A 14,878-nucleotide genomic window follows, 5' to 3' on the forward strand; every position below is an offset into this window, starting at 1 on the left:
ATCTAACTTGTATGTTTGATTACAGGCTTTTTTTACTTAAATAATTATATCATTTAAAAATTGTTCGCAAACAACAGTTTCTTTTTTTTAACCTTATATTAATTTTTAAAACCTCCAAGTATGTATTTTAATCATAAATGAACAGTTAAATGATTGTATTTAGTTGTGTATATTTTATAGTTTAAAAATAGGATTTGAGCAATTTAACTTTTTGTTAAACTAAGCAATTTGTGTATCATGTAGATAAAACTAGCTGCAGTTAAAAAATTTGTGTATCATGTAGATAAAAGTAGCTGCAGTTAAAAATGTTAATTTTTTTTTTTTTTTTTTGCATGAAGAAAGGTTTAAGCAAAAGGTGCTAATGTTAAATTAAAAGAAAGTGTATGAGTGCATAAAAGTACATCCCAGCATTCTGGATGTATGTAGATATAGCGCCAAGACCCACTGTTACCTGTGACTTTGAACAAAGGCTACCTAGCTAGCTAATGAATAAGACGATATTTATTTGGTATGTTCAAAGCGCAAAAAAGACAAAGTATTCTGTATTAAATCTATGTCTCTGGTGTTGTGATAAAGAGCTAATAGCGAGTTCAGAGTGATTATAAAAGGAGATGAATCATTTATTACATATAATAATTTCCTTACAATATGTGGTGTGTGTCCATACTAGACTAATTAAAATGAATTATAAATATAAAACATAAAATATAAATAGTAAAACCATTTAGCAGCTACTGCATAATGATAATGTTAAAACAATAAGGGATTATACTTAGTTGAGTAAACCCCGAACAGAGATAGTTGCAATAATATCAACAGTGGTGATCACAATAATATCAATAAGTGGACGTCATAAATAAATGCACGTGCATAAAAAAGAAAAATTGTAAAATATGTGAAAAATTTAAAATATTGTGAAAAAATAGAAAAAATAGAAAAAATGTCAAATGTCAGATAAGGTGCAATCTTCTAAACAAATAAAGATGCAGTGTTCTGTTTGTTCCACAAAAAATATAACAAAATTATAACAAAATGTGTGTGGCAGTCAGTGTTTAAATCTATGTTTAAAATGTTTAAAAACAAACTTGTTTCCTGATGGTGAAGAATCCAGTGATGGTGATCCTGGGAGAACCCAGTAGTCCTCTTTAGACCTTGATGAATTCTTTGTTATCCATCCTGAGTTATGATGTGATATCCTGTAGGAATATAAAACAAATAGTGCAGAACGTCCAAACTAAAATAAAAAGATTGGAATTGCGCTTACCAGCTGCTTGTCAACGCGTTTCGGTCAAATACTTGGCCTTTAGACTGTTTTTTGTTTGTGGCTGGCAGCTATATATACCCTTTTTATAAACAGACTTTTTGATTCTAACGTCAGATAGACCGGATGTTGGAAACCGGAAGTAGCTGATTATTTATGGTATTTGATTTTGATAAACCTTGTATTTCATAAGTTTAAATCGGGTTGAGGGGAGATCTATTTTGAATATATTAAACTATACTCCATATGTTTAGATGTCAGAGAGATATCTCGTTCCTTCGTGCGCATTCGGCTTTGGATTCGGCTTGTATACATTCACCGTATTGGTTGGAGGACTCGAGCTAACTAGTGTTTGATTGGTTATTGTCGTGTGGTTAGGAACCACACCTTTCACAGCTGATCGCCCGGTCTGTTTACCAAACCATGCGGGTCTATTCTAGTTTGTGATTGGCTGGGACCCACTTGTAAATGACATTAGCTCACTAGCTCAGTTATTAGATCTGTACTTTAAATTCTGCACGTAGTGATCCTCTTCTAAGTTGATAAAACTTATGATTTACATTTTTTCACTCTCCCAGGATCACCATCACTGGATTCTTCACCATCAGGAAACAAGTTTGTTTTTAAATTTTAAACATAGTTTTTCACTATCCTTTGTTAAACATCAATGGGATATTATTCATTTGGATTGTGACACTGACTGCCACACACATTTTGTTATAATTTTGTTATATTTTTTGTGGCACAAACAGAACACTGCATCTTTATTTGTTTAGAAGATTGCACCTTATCTGACATTTGACATATTTTCTATTTTTTAATTTTTCACATAATTTTTCACATAATTTTTCACACATTTTACAATTTTTCTTTTTTATGCACGTGCATTTATTTATGACGTCCACTTATTGATATTATTGTGATCACCACTGTTGATATTATTGCAACTATCTCTGTTCGGGGTTTACTCACCTAAGTATAATCCCTTATTGTTTTAACATTATCATTGTGCATTAGCTGCTGAATGGTTTTACTATTTATATTTTATGTTTTATATTTATAACCCTTTTTAATTAGTCTAGTATGGACACACACCACATATTGTGAGGAAATTATTATATGTAATAAATTATTCATCTCCTTTTATAATCACTCTGAACTCGCTATTAGCTCTTTATCACAACACCAGAGACATAGATTTAATACAGAATACCTTACCTTTTTGGCGCTTTGAACATACCACATAAACATCCCAGCACTCTGAAAGGGACAATTCACACAGAAAAGTTGTTTTTATTCAGCACAGGAGCATAAAAAAATAAACAAGCTCTATAATACATTTTGAAGTATTCTATTTTAGATGAGTGTCATGTGAACTGTGCGTGAAATATATGGAAACTTTGAAGAAAAACAAAGCAGTTATAACAGCCAAAATATCCTGTTTGATACAAATCATTGTGTACTTTTAAGTGGTAACGTTCTGTGGAAATAGAAAATAAAAAGCAAAACCTGTGCAAAGTGTTTTCCTTGGCACTGGAATATTATTGGTGAGGGGTTTAATGGGAAGTATCCATTGCATAACCACTGCTGGGGAAAAAATGGCAAAAGCATGAAAGATGGATTTTTAGATGGATTGGAATGCCTTGGAATTTAAAACTTAGGTAAAAACCAGTACAGGGTTCTTGTAATGTTTTAAAATTCACCCTCATAGAAATAAAAAAAGAGCAGATAACAGCACATAGCACACATTATATCACTGGTCAGTAATGCACAGAAACGTGGTTAACTGATTACCTATGCAGGGTTTTTGTCATGTAATTCCCTTTTATCTTTTGCGTGAATTTGACAGTTTGCTCCAAACATCTGCTTTTGCTCACAGCTTTCCACATATAACTCCGACAGCTTACAAGGCTAGTTATACAGATATGTCCTGGCTTATCATTGGGAACATGATTATCTGCATGCAGGCCAAGGCTTATATTTTAATTATGTCACTGCTGTTGATAATGTGCTTAAAGGGACACTGTACACTTTATTTTTCTTTGCATAAATGTTTTGTAGATGACCCATTTATATAGCCCATCTGGAAGTGTTTTTGTAACAATGTATAGTTTTGCTTATTCTTTAATAACATTGTGCTGATTTTCAGACTACTATCCAAGCCCCGAAGTGTCAGATGTAGACCCAAGTCTACAGACTCCTGCTTGCTTCTGTTTGAGTAATGGGTCTTTTCATGTACAGGGGAGGGGAGATTGTCTGATTTTTTTGCTTTCTCAGCCACTTACAGTGGGTGTCCCAGCCTATCCTCTTCAACAGTGCTAAACTTGCTAAACTAGGAGCTCCAAGTAAGTTTTTAAAAGTTATTATAGTGGAGTTTTATATCAGTATCTGTGCAGATTCTTTATAGTAGTGTCTATTACATGCAGTTATATGAAAATTAGTGTATACTGTCCCTATAAAGGAGTAGTGGAAACCTTCGTATTCAGTGTATAAATAATACATATTTAACATACAGCTGATCACAATATATAATAAGAAACATAAAATGAACATTTAATAAATATTTACTTATATGTACTGGGAAGAAATAAATATATTCAAAGCCTGGAAGACAAAATAACTCTTAAAAGCTGAAAATAAAATTATACAAATTATTAGCTCACCTTATTTTCTGTAAAGTGCCTTATACAAAGATTATGTAGCAATGTCTAATTATCTAGGCCTAGATTACAAGAAGATTGGAAAAATATTAGCGCTATTGAGCGCTTACTGCACTCAAGTTCAATCAATAGAGCTCCTCTTCTTGCGCTGGTATCACAAGTTGAAAGTTATTGTGTGAGCGAAAGAATTGTGCGTGCTAACATCTAAAGGTCAGATAGCGAGGTCATGCTAACTCCCTTTGTCCACAGACTTTTATTAAGCGTGCCACAAAAGCATTTTACAAAGAGCATTTTCTTCTGAATGAGGAACAAAGATATAAAAAAGTATTACTATTAAAATAATAAAGAAAAAAAGAAAAAAAGAAACGCTGCTTTGTTTGATATGGATATTTTATATGTCAAGGTGTTTGACTTGGAAGGGCTAAAACGTGTCTGTGTTGTGTGTGTATGTATATATATATATATATATATATATATATATATATATATATATATATATATATATATATACATATTGTATGTAATCTATTACGGCTAGAGATAGAAGCCACAAATTGGATATGATAAGCCCATTTATCAAAGCCAGGGAATTCAGCACTCTTTTAAATGGTACAAAAAAATTGTAGATATTTATTTGGTATTATAAAAAGTAACACACAAATAAATAAATAGCGTTTGGAGCAATATGCAAATGTCATCACAGACAGAAAATGCCCCTACACAACTACTGCATCAAATATACAGTGAAAAAACACCCAATCATAAAAGCAATGATATATATGAAATGTAATAAAGGACCTGTCCTTATAGCAAAGGCGCCTATGATACTAAACAAATGTATGAAGCGGTAGGAAGATATATAATGCAAGTCAAGCAGATGGTTAATAACTACACCTTAACACGGACTGACAACACCCTGCTGCACACAGAACCCCCAAGCCAAACCTGGGCAGGTAGAAAATGGGATCTATGTCATCCGTGCAAGGGAGAGCTAGAGACAGTTGTGGGCTGCAGTGGAATGCAAAATAACATGCTGATATTAGTAAAAAATGGCAATATACAGTTGATCATACAGATACATCAACCAATTATAGAAATTAATATCGCTTTTTTATATGCAAAGTTCAGCCACCATTAGTTTAGCGGACATAGCTGCCAGTTCACAGCTGCTTATGGGAGCAATCCGTTTCCTTAGTCCGACGCGTATGATCAACCGGTCGACAAACTTTTTGACAGAGACTTCACACAGTTCCAGGTACGTTAGTATTCTGCTATTGTAACAGGTCAGCTCGAGCAAAGCAAAGCTACTTAGCTTAGCTACAAACGCTATTTATTTATTTGTGTGTTACTTTTTGTAATACCAAATAAATATCTACATTTTTTTTGTACCATTTAAAAGAGTGCTGAATTCCCTGGCTTTGATAAATTGGCTTATCATATCCCATGTGTGGCTTCTATCTCTAGCCGTAATATATTACGTATCTTTTTACAGGGTCTGCACCAAGGGTGCCGATTTAGCACCTTAAAAAAAATGTTCTGTGTAGTTTTGACTAGTGGATGACTCTCCACAAAAACACTATATACCTGTGTATATATATATATATATATATATATATATATATATATATATATATATATATACACATATATACATATATATATATATATATATATATATATATATATATATATATATATATATATATATATATATATATATGTTTGTGTACAGGGAGTGCAAGTTGTATTTTTGAGGATTAATTTTATTATTGAACAACAACCATGTTCTCAATGAACCCAAAAAACTCATTAATATCAAAGCTGAATAGTTTTGGAAGTAGTTTTTAGTTTGTTTTTAGTTATAGCTATTTTAGGGGGATATCTGTGTGTGCAGGTGACTATTACTGTGCATAATTATTAGGCAACTTAACAAAAAACAAATATATACCCATTTCAATTATTTATTTTTACCAGTGAAACCAATATAACATCTCAACATTCACAAATATACATTTCTGAAATTCAAAAACAAAACAAAAACAAATCAGTGACCAATATAGCCACCTTTCTTTGCAAGGACACTCAAAAGCCTGCCATCCATGGATTCTGTCAGTGTTTTGATCTGTTCACCATCAACATTGCATGCAGCAGCAACCACAGCCTCCCAGACACTGTTCAGAGAGGTGTACTGTTTTCCCTCCTTGTAAATCTCACATTTGATGATGGACCACAGGTTCTCAATGGGGTTCAGATCAGGTGAACAAGGAGGCCATGTCATTAGATTTTCTTCTTTTATACCCTTTCTTGCCAGCCACGCTGTGGAGTACTTGGACGCGTGTGATGGAGCATTGTCCTGCATGAAAATCATGTTTTTCTTGAAGGATGCAGACTTCTTCCTGTACCACTGCTTGAAGAAGGTGTCTTCCAGAAACTGGCAGTAGGACTGGGAGTTGAGCTTGACTCCATCCTCAACCCGAAAAGGCCCCACAAGCTCATCTTTGATGATACCAGCCCAAACCAGTACTCCACCTCCACCTTGCTGGCGTCTGAGTCGGACTGGAGCTCTCTGCCCTTTACCAATCCAGCCACGGGCCCATCCATCTGGCCCATCAAGACTCACTCTCATTTCATCAGTCCATAAAACCTTAGAAAAATCAGTCTTGAGATATTTCTTGGCCCAGTCTTGACGTTTCAGCTTGTGTGTCTTGTTCAGTGGTGGTCATCTTTCAGCCTTTCTTACCTTGGCCATGTCTCTGAGTATTGCACACCTTGTGCTTTTGGGCACTCCAGTGATGTTGCAGCTCTGAAATATGGCCAAACTGGTGGCAAGTGGCATCTTGGCAGCTGCACGCTTGACTTTTCTCAGTTCATGGGCAGTTATTTTGCGCCTTGGTTTTTCCACACGCTTCTTGCGACCCTGTTGACTATTTTGAATGAAACGCTTGATTGTTCGATGATCACGCTTCAGAAGCTTTGCAATTTTAAGAGTGCTGCATCCCTCTGCAAGATATCTCACTATTTTTTACTTTTCTGAGCCTGTCAAGTCCTTCTTTTGACCCATTTTGCCAAAGGAAAGGAAGTTGCCTAATAATTATGCACACCTGATATAGGGTGTTGATGTCATTAGACCACACCCCTTCTCATTACAGAGATGCACATCACCTAATATGCTTAATTGGTAGTAGGCTTTCGAACCTATACAGCTTGGAGTAAGACAACATGCATAAAGAGGATGATGTGGTCAAAATACTAATTTGCCTAATAATTCTGCACTCCCTGTATATGTGTATGTGTGTATATATAATATATATATATATATATATATATATATATATATATATATATATATATATGAAATATGTAAGCAGGTCAGCACTTTGTTTATATATAAAGAATGGCGAGAAGGTTTTCTCAGGATGTTCTAGGTTTCCGGTGGGTGGGGCTAGGCAGTACACACGGTGCTCAGTGTGCTGCCCGAAGAGCTTGGTATCGTATATATACACACACACACAGACCCATTTGCGGCTTCTATCTCTTGCCATAATATATTACGTATCTTTTTACAGGGTCTGCACCAAGGGTGGCGATTTAGCACCTTAAAAATTTTTTATGTGTAGTTTTGACTAGTGGATGACTCTCCACAAAAACACTATATACCTGTATATATATATATATATATATATATATATATATATATATATATATATATATGCATATATATATATATATATATATATATATATATATGTTTGTGTATATATACTATATATATATATATATATATATAATATGTCAGCAGGTCAGCACTTTGTTTATATATAAAGAATGGCGAGGAGGTTTTCTCAGGATGTTCTGGGTTTCCGGTGGGTGGGGCTAGGCAGTACACACGGTGCTCAGTGTGCTGCCGAAGAGCTCGGTATCGTTCTCACCCAAGGTACTTTGTCCGTTGCTGGTATAGAACGATATAAAACTGTGCCCTAGGACATCAGTCCATTGTTAGGACCCCCTAAGAAGCCAACATAGGCCGTGGATGGCCATTTTGCCAGTTGCTGGTATAGAACGATATAAAACTATGCCCTAGGACATGAGTCCATTGTTAGGACCCCCTAAGAAGCCAACATAGGCCGTGGATGGCCATTTTGCAAGGGCCACAACCGGAGTCAAAGTGAGGTATCATCCTGTGACACCTTGTGTATCTAACACAGCTACAGCTGACAAGTGGGGGACACTAACAAACCAGAGAACTGGGAGTAAAAGGAAAAAGAAACCCCTACGGGGGACTAGTCTCTTCACAGGCTGAGGGGCCAGGGCAGCGACGGAATCTGCACAATTACCTGCGGACACAAGGCCGTGGTAACATAGGCCGTGGATGGCCATTTTGCCAGTTGCTGGTATAGAACGATATAAAACTATGCCCTAGGACATCAGTCCATTGTTAGGACCCCCTAAGAAGCCAACATAGGCCGTGGATGGCCATTTTGCCAGGGCCACAACCGGAGTCAAAGTGAGGTATCATCCTGTGACACCTTGTGTATCTAACACAGCTACAGCTGACAAGTGGGGGACACTAACAAACCAGAGAACTGGGAGTAAAAGGAAAAAGAAACCCCTACGGGGGACTAGTCTCTTCACAGGCTGAGGGGCCAGGGCAGCGACGGAATCTGCACAATTACCTGCGGACACAAGGTCGGAGAGGGAACTCCTGTTGAGTGATCTGCGTGTGAGGATGAACAGAAGATGCCAATTAAAAATTGCAAGTTCTCATGTTGCATCCGAAACTGTACTATATTCTCTTGGATTGTGTCCTGGTTCAAATTTAAATGAAATCTAGATTACTGCTTGTCAGCCCTGAAACTAAGGGGTTTATTTAGAATCATAATCCTGATTTGGTCTATTGTACTACATAGATGATTGCTTTGGATTTTCCTGCTTTTTCATTCTGAAAGATATACAGTTCTACTGTCACGCCGCTCCGTCTTGGCAGCGGCTCTGCCTCTCCTACCATGGCCGTTGCCAGGGTTGCAGTGGTTTTTGTGGCGATGATGTCATCGCCGCACGCCACTTCTGCCCTCTGATGCGGCTTTCCTGTTTGCTGTTCTTGGCGCGAACCTGCGCCTATGTAAGTACCTCTCACTTTATGCACTTTGCCCAAGTATAGGTGTTACTGTGTGTGCTCCTGGGTGTTTATATTTTCTAACCTAAACTGCTGTTTGCCTTATCATTACTGAACTCTGCCTGTGTCAAGACTACTCTATTGCTTAACCCCTGAACTGCTGATTGCATTTTTGTTGCTGACCTCTGCCTGTTCCTGACCATTCTACTGGTTTACCCCTGAACTGCTGGATTGCCTTATTGTTGCTGACCTCTGCCTGTTCCTGACCATTCTATTGGTTTACCCCTGAATTGCTGAACTGCTGGATTGCCTTATTGTTGCTGACCTCTGCCCGTTCCTGACCATTCTACTGGTTTACCCCTGAACTGCTGAAATGCTGGATTGCCTTATTGTTGCTGACCTCTGCCTGTTCCTGACCATTCTACTGGTTTACCCCTGAATTGCTGAACTGCTGGATTGCCTTATTGTTGCTGACCTCTGCCTGTTCCTGACCATTCTACTGGTTTACCCCTGAACTGCTGAAATGCTGGATTGCCTTATTGTTGCTGACCTCTGCATGTCTCTGACCATTCTACTGGTTTACCCCTGAGCTGCTGAACTGCTGGATATCCTTCTTGTTGCCGGACTTTGTTTGTCTCTGACCATTCGCTGCCTTACCCTTATTGCGTGAAGGAATACCCTGTCAGAAGCTCTACTAATCCAGCTTACACTAGACTGAGACTCTACTTAAGATTCCAGGACATTTTGGTTATAAACTATATATCTGAAATATATAACTTCCATACTATCTTAGAGGAAGAATTACAGTGCTACACGATAAGGATATAAGTTTAATATAGTTTATTTTAATTCTAAATGTACGTTTTAATTTCTTTTAAGAAAAGGATGTTGTAATTTTAATATAAAGTTAGCGGGTTGTTAGGTTTAGGGGTTAATAGCTTAATTTAGTTTATGGCGATGTGGGGGGCTGGTGGTTTAGGGGTTAATAGGTTTAGTTAATGGTAGTGATGTGGGAGGTCAGAGGTTTAGGGGTTAATAATGTTTATTTAGGTGGCGGCGGGGTCCGGGAGCGGCGGGATAGGGTTAATAACTTTATTTAGTGGCGGCGGGGTCCGGGAGCAGTGGAATAGGGTTAATAACTTTATTTAGTGGCGGCGGGGTCCGGGAGTGGCGGAATAGGGGTTAATAACTTTATTTAGTGGCGGTGGGGTCCGGGAGCGGCGGAATAGGGGTTAATAACTTTATTTAGTGGCGGCGGGGTCCAGGAGCGGCAGAATAGGGGTTAATACATTTTATTTAGGTTGCAGCAATGTCAGGGTGGCAGATTAGGGGTGTTTAGACTCGGGGGTTATGTTAGGGTGTTAGGTGTAAACGTTACTGGTTTTCTACAATACAAATCAATGGGATATCTGGCAGCATCGAACATGAGCTTTCCCTACTTTCAGACTCCCATTGATTCCTATGGCATCCACAGCCTCCAGGGTGGCGAATTGAAAATCAGGTTCGCTGGGCCGGAATAGCTTTTAAAAAGTGTCAAATAGTGCCGAATGTGTATTCGGAACATCTGTAATGACGTAAGCATCGATCTGTGTCGGATTGAGACCTGCGGATCGTATGTTACGTCACAGATTTAAACTTTTGCCGGTCTACAGGCTTTGATAACTAGGTTGAATCAAGCTCGCCACAATTACGCTGTGGAATTCCAGCGTATTTGTGGTTGATGGCTTGATAAATATCCCCCTAGGTCAGGAGAACTATGTTTAACCTTTCTCTTGCGTTTGTTAGAGCGAGGTAAGGCACTCAAGGCTGCAGACACCGCCGATTGTAAGTGCACGGTAAAGTCCGCTGGAAAAAGTCCCCTCCAGATGGAGGTTTAGTTGAGCCGCGGAGAACTGCATGTGAAGCGGGTAATGTAGAAAGGGTAGTAATTTCTTTGGACCCAGATTCCTGAGAAGTAGACGGCTCAGAAGGGCTAATAGCGCTATGAGTATTGACAGGCTTGTGGGAGACACAGACTTAGACTTAGACTTTAGAACAGTGTTTAGGCAAATGGAACAAAACTGAGCAGGTGGGCAAACCACAGCCTCCTCACAATATAAACAGGAATTATTCATCAATACAGAAGGAGCAGTACCTTCTAATGTAGTATCAGACTCTTCCATAGCTTTGCATATACCCACAGGAGGACAATCAAAAAGAAATGCTTTTATTTAAAAAACGGCACCTTAATACTCCCAATGCCTGGGGCACTCACCACCTCCTAGTCCCAACAGTGAAAACGCCTCAGAAGTGATGGCTGCAGCAGGATCTGAGGAAATTAAAGAGACCGCACCCGGTCACATGGTATGTAAGACAGGACTTTCACTGCTGTGAAAAAGGGTGCCAAGCTATTATGCGGAACGCTTAAAAAACTAAAGTGAAATCTGTTTCTTCCAAGCCAAAAACACACAGCCTATGAGCCTAAAAAAAACTCTCACATTAAGCAGATATAAATCCCCAAACTGTTTGAATAATCTCCCTGAAGGAATTATTAACCCTTGATCCTATCAAGCTATAAAGGAGCCACACTGTGACCCTGTATAACGTTTTAAAATGTATATATAAAAAATGGTCTTACCCTCCAGGATCCATGCTGTGGAACAGGCACAGCTGAGCTTGTCAAGTGTGACAGTCTTGCAGCAGCGCTTCTGACATGGACTTGAGTATGTAGCAGCAAACAAGCAGTGAAACTCGTCAACACTGATTACTGAGGAGTTGTTAGCGACAGTCTGGATGGGTTCACAGAAAAACTTTCCCTGCATAACTTTCATCAATACTCTCACTGAGAGGTTGACATGATTACTTAAAACTCCAGTCCTTTCTCGAACATACCCATACAGGACTATCCAAATCTTCTGACACTTCTCTGCCACCTCCTATAGTGACGAAAGGCAAAGAATGACTGGGGGATAGGGAAAGAGAGAAAGAAAGGGAGAAATATTTAAGCCTTTGGCTGGGGTGGCTTTGCCTCCTCCTGGTGGCCAGGTGTTGTATTTCCCAACAGTAAGGAATGAAGTCGTAGACTCTCCCTGCCTTATGGAAGGAAATAATCCTAATATACCTATTGCATTCAGCGCTTTTTCGGCCCATTAAATATAAAAAATGCCTAATCTAAAAAAAAAAAAACACAGCAAAAATAAAAATAATCCCATTAGAAAAAAATAGCAAACGAATTTAACCAAAATAATAATAATTATTCCTATTCTTATACCCCGCTTAAAAAAACCCCACCCCAAGATAAAAAAAACCTAATCTAGGAGGCGGGGCGTGACCGTGCAGGCTCATGGTCGCACTGTGAATTAGCTCCGTAGCCTTTCCCCACTCAGCGGCTCTCTAAATATAGGATTTTCGACCTAAACTGTATGAAAACCTTCCGGATGTCCTCCTAAACCCCCTCGGCTCTTAGATATGTAAAAAAAGAGTGCAAAGAATACCAGCTTCTATCCAGCTTTGGTCCGCAAAGATACTTCATGCCCGGAGGTCGCCATATTGACAGCAGCGCAGGCCCTAACTACGCAGCATTAATCCGTTCGCTACTTATTGCGATCTCCTCTAGAAACAGACACATCCAACTTGAGACCCGATAACTACCAGAGGGTAAGCTTACCTAACCTGCTCCTCGCACTGCATAACACCACTCCCTGTGCTACATGTTAGCAAGTCTCTCATGGGATGAGACGATTCTGGTCTTATAATAAAACCCCCCAGACACTGAAAAGTTGCACCGTATCAACGTGGTACATATATAAAAGTTGCTTATAAATAACAAACATCAACACAGTTAAACGCGGACTTTATAAACTTATTGAAAGCTAACTTCCACAGTTAATTCCTTTGGGGACATAAGCAACACCGGCCAAACGCAAAAGAAGATTTTAAACACTGCATATTAACACAAATTCAAATGTGCCGCAGATACATGGAAACCTATCTCCCATAATTTATTCCATTGGGGTCTTACGCTTCTCATATATTTCATCACATGGCAACAAGGAGCTCTGCTAGATCCAACAAAGCTTCATCAAAAATCAACAAGAAACAGGTTAACTCATTCTTCAAACCTAGAACAAGAGTCACTCCTGGCAAAATAGACTTATCCTCACAAATTCCTGAGATGGATCCTAATAAGCCTGAGGATCTTACTTCACTTCAGCACGACAAACTCTCACAGATTCAACAGACAATAGCATGTCTTCCATCAAAAAGCGACATAGCTGATTTGAAATCTTTCATCAAGAATGAAATTTCCTCTTTAAGAAAAGACATGAATGACATGAACTCTAAAATTGAGTACATTGAAGAAGGCCAGGAACACTTAGAATCTGTAGTAAGCGAAAACACGCAATATTTAAATTGCCAAGACGCCATAATTCAGGCTCTACAATTAAAAGTCGAAGACCTCGACAACCGCGGTCGCCGTAGCAATCTACGGATCCGTGGAATTCCAGAAGAAGTCACTCAAGACAATCTTACAGACTACCTGCTGCAGCTGTTTAAACAACTGGAACCTTCTCTAAACTTATCTGATACCTCATTTGAACGAGCCCATCGAGCACTCAGGCCTAAAACATCTCCTCCTAATCCACCTAGAGACATCATTATGAAATTTGTTAACTACCAACAGAAAGAAATCATTTGGAAGCAGGCAAGAAGTCAAAGATCAATAACACACCAGGGCCATAATATCAAAATATTCCAGGACCTATGCCCTGCAACAATCGAAAAAAGAAGATCCCTTCGCTTTATTACAACCACCTTACAAGAACACAACATCAAATACCGATGGGGCTTTCCATTCAGCCTGATGGTACATAAAGATGGAAAAATTATCACCTATAAAGATTTAGATGATCTGGACACTTTATCCAAAAGTCTTAACCTCACTTTCGACTGCCCAGAAGCTAAAGATCCAACAGAAACAGATAACACTCAACCCCATTCCTCCTTACAGCGAAACTCGTCATGGATCAAAGTGTCTAGAAGACGCCCTAGAGTGAATCCTTCCAAATAAACATTTGTACTTGAATTGAAAAAAGACGTTTATTCTCAATCATATCACAGAGATCATTCCCAGGTCGTATATTTCAGTTCGTATATTTAATTGTTATACCGTTGTTTGAATAATCCCAGTAATTAGGCTTACTGAGACCTTCCGATCTAGTCGGGAGACTCTCACTAAGTTAACGCTTCTAGTCGAAGCCAATATATACTATTGTCTGGACTATAAAATGTTTAAAAGAGTTCTACTTGTTTGTATTGTTTATTTGAAAATGTTTATCCTCGTATGTGTAAGACGAATACTGTTGTTAAAATTACTGCCGCACTCTTCACCTCGCTAGGAATGCAGAATGTTTAAACGCAATAATTAGCTCTCATTGTAATCAAACCAAAGTATATATCATTCCTATACGAACACTGCTTCATACACAGTCTGGTGTTTAAAAATACAATGTTAATTAGAGGACTAATGTTAGATAATCATAGTTAAATATTTTAATGTTGGGCCGCTGAGGGGGAGTCGCTCCCTCATCGACAAGATCCCACAAAAATGAAAATGAAAATGGTAACGTTTACTCTGTTTGTGCTTTTCCCTACTTTTTCTTCCCCTTTTCTTTTCCATACCTCCACACTGTCTTTTCCGGTAACCGACAAAACAAATAACTTACTACCCCATAACCTCGATTTCATAGAAAATAAAAGCCTTATTATAAGTAATTTTTATTTACAATGACTGAAAAACCCCACCTAAAAACACCTTCTAACTCACTAAATATTCAATCTATCAATGCTCAGGGTCTCAACATA

This window comes from Bombina bombina, chromosome 3 (genome assembly GCF_027579735.1).
Source record: "Bombina bombina isolate aBomBom1 chromosome 3, aBomBom1.pri, whole genome shotgun sequence".
NCBI classification, from domain to species: domain Eukaryota; kingdom Metazoa; phylum Chordata; class Amphibia; order Anura; family Bombinatoridae; genus Bombina; species Bombina bombina.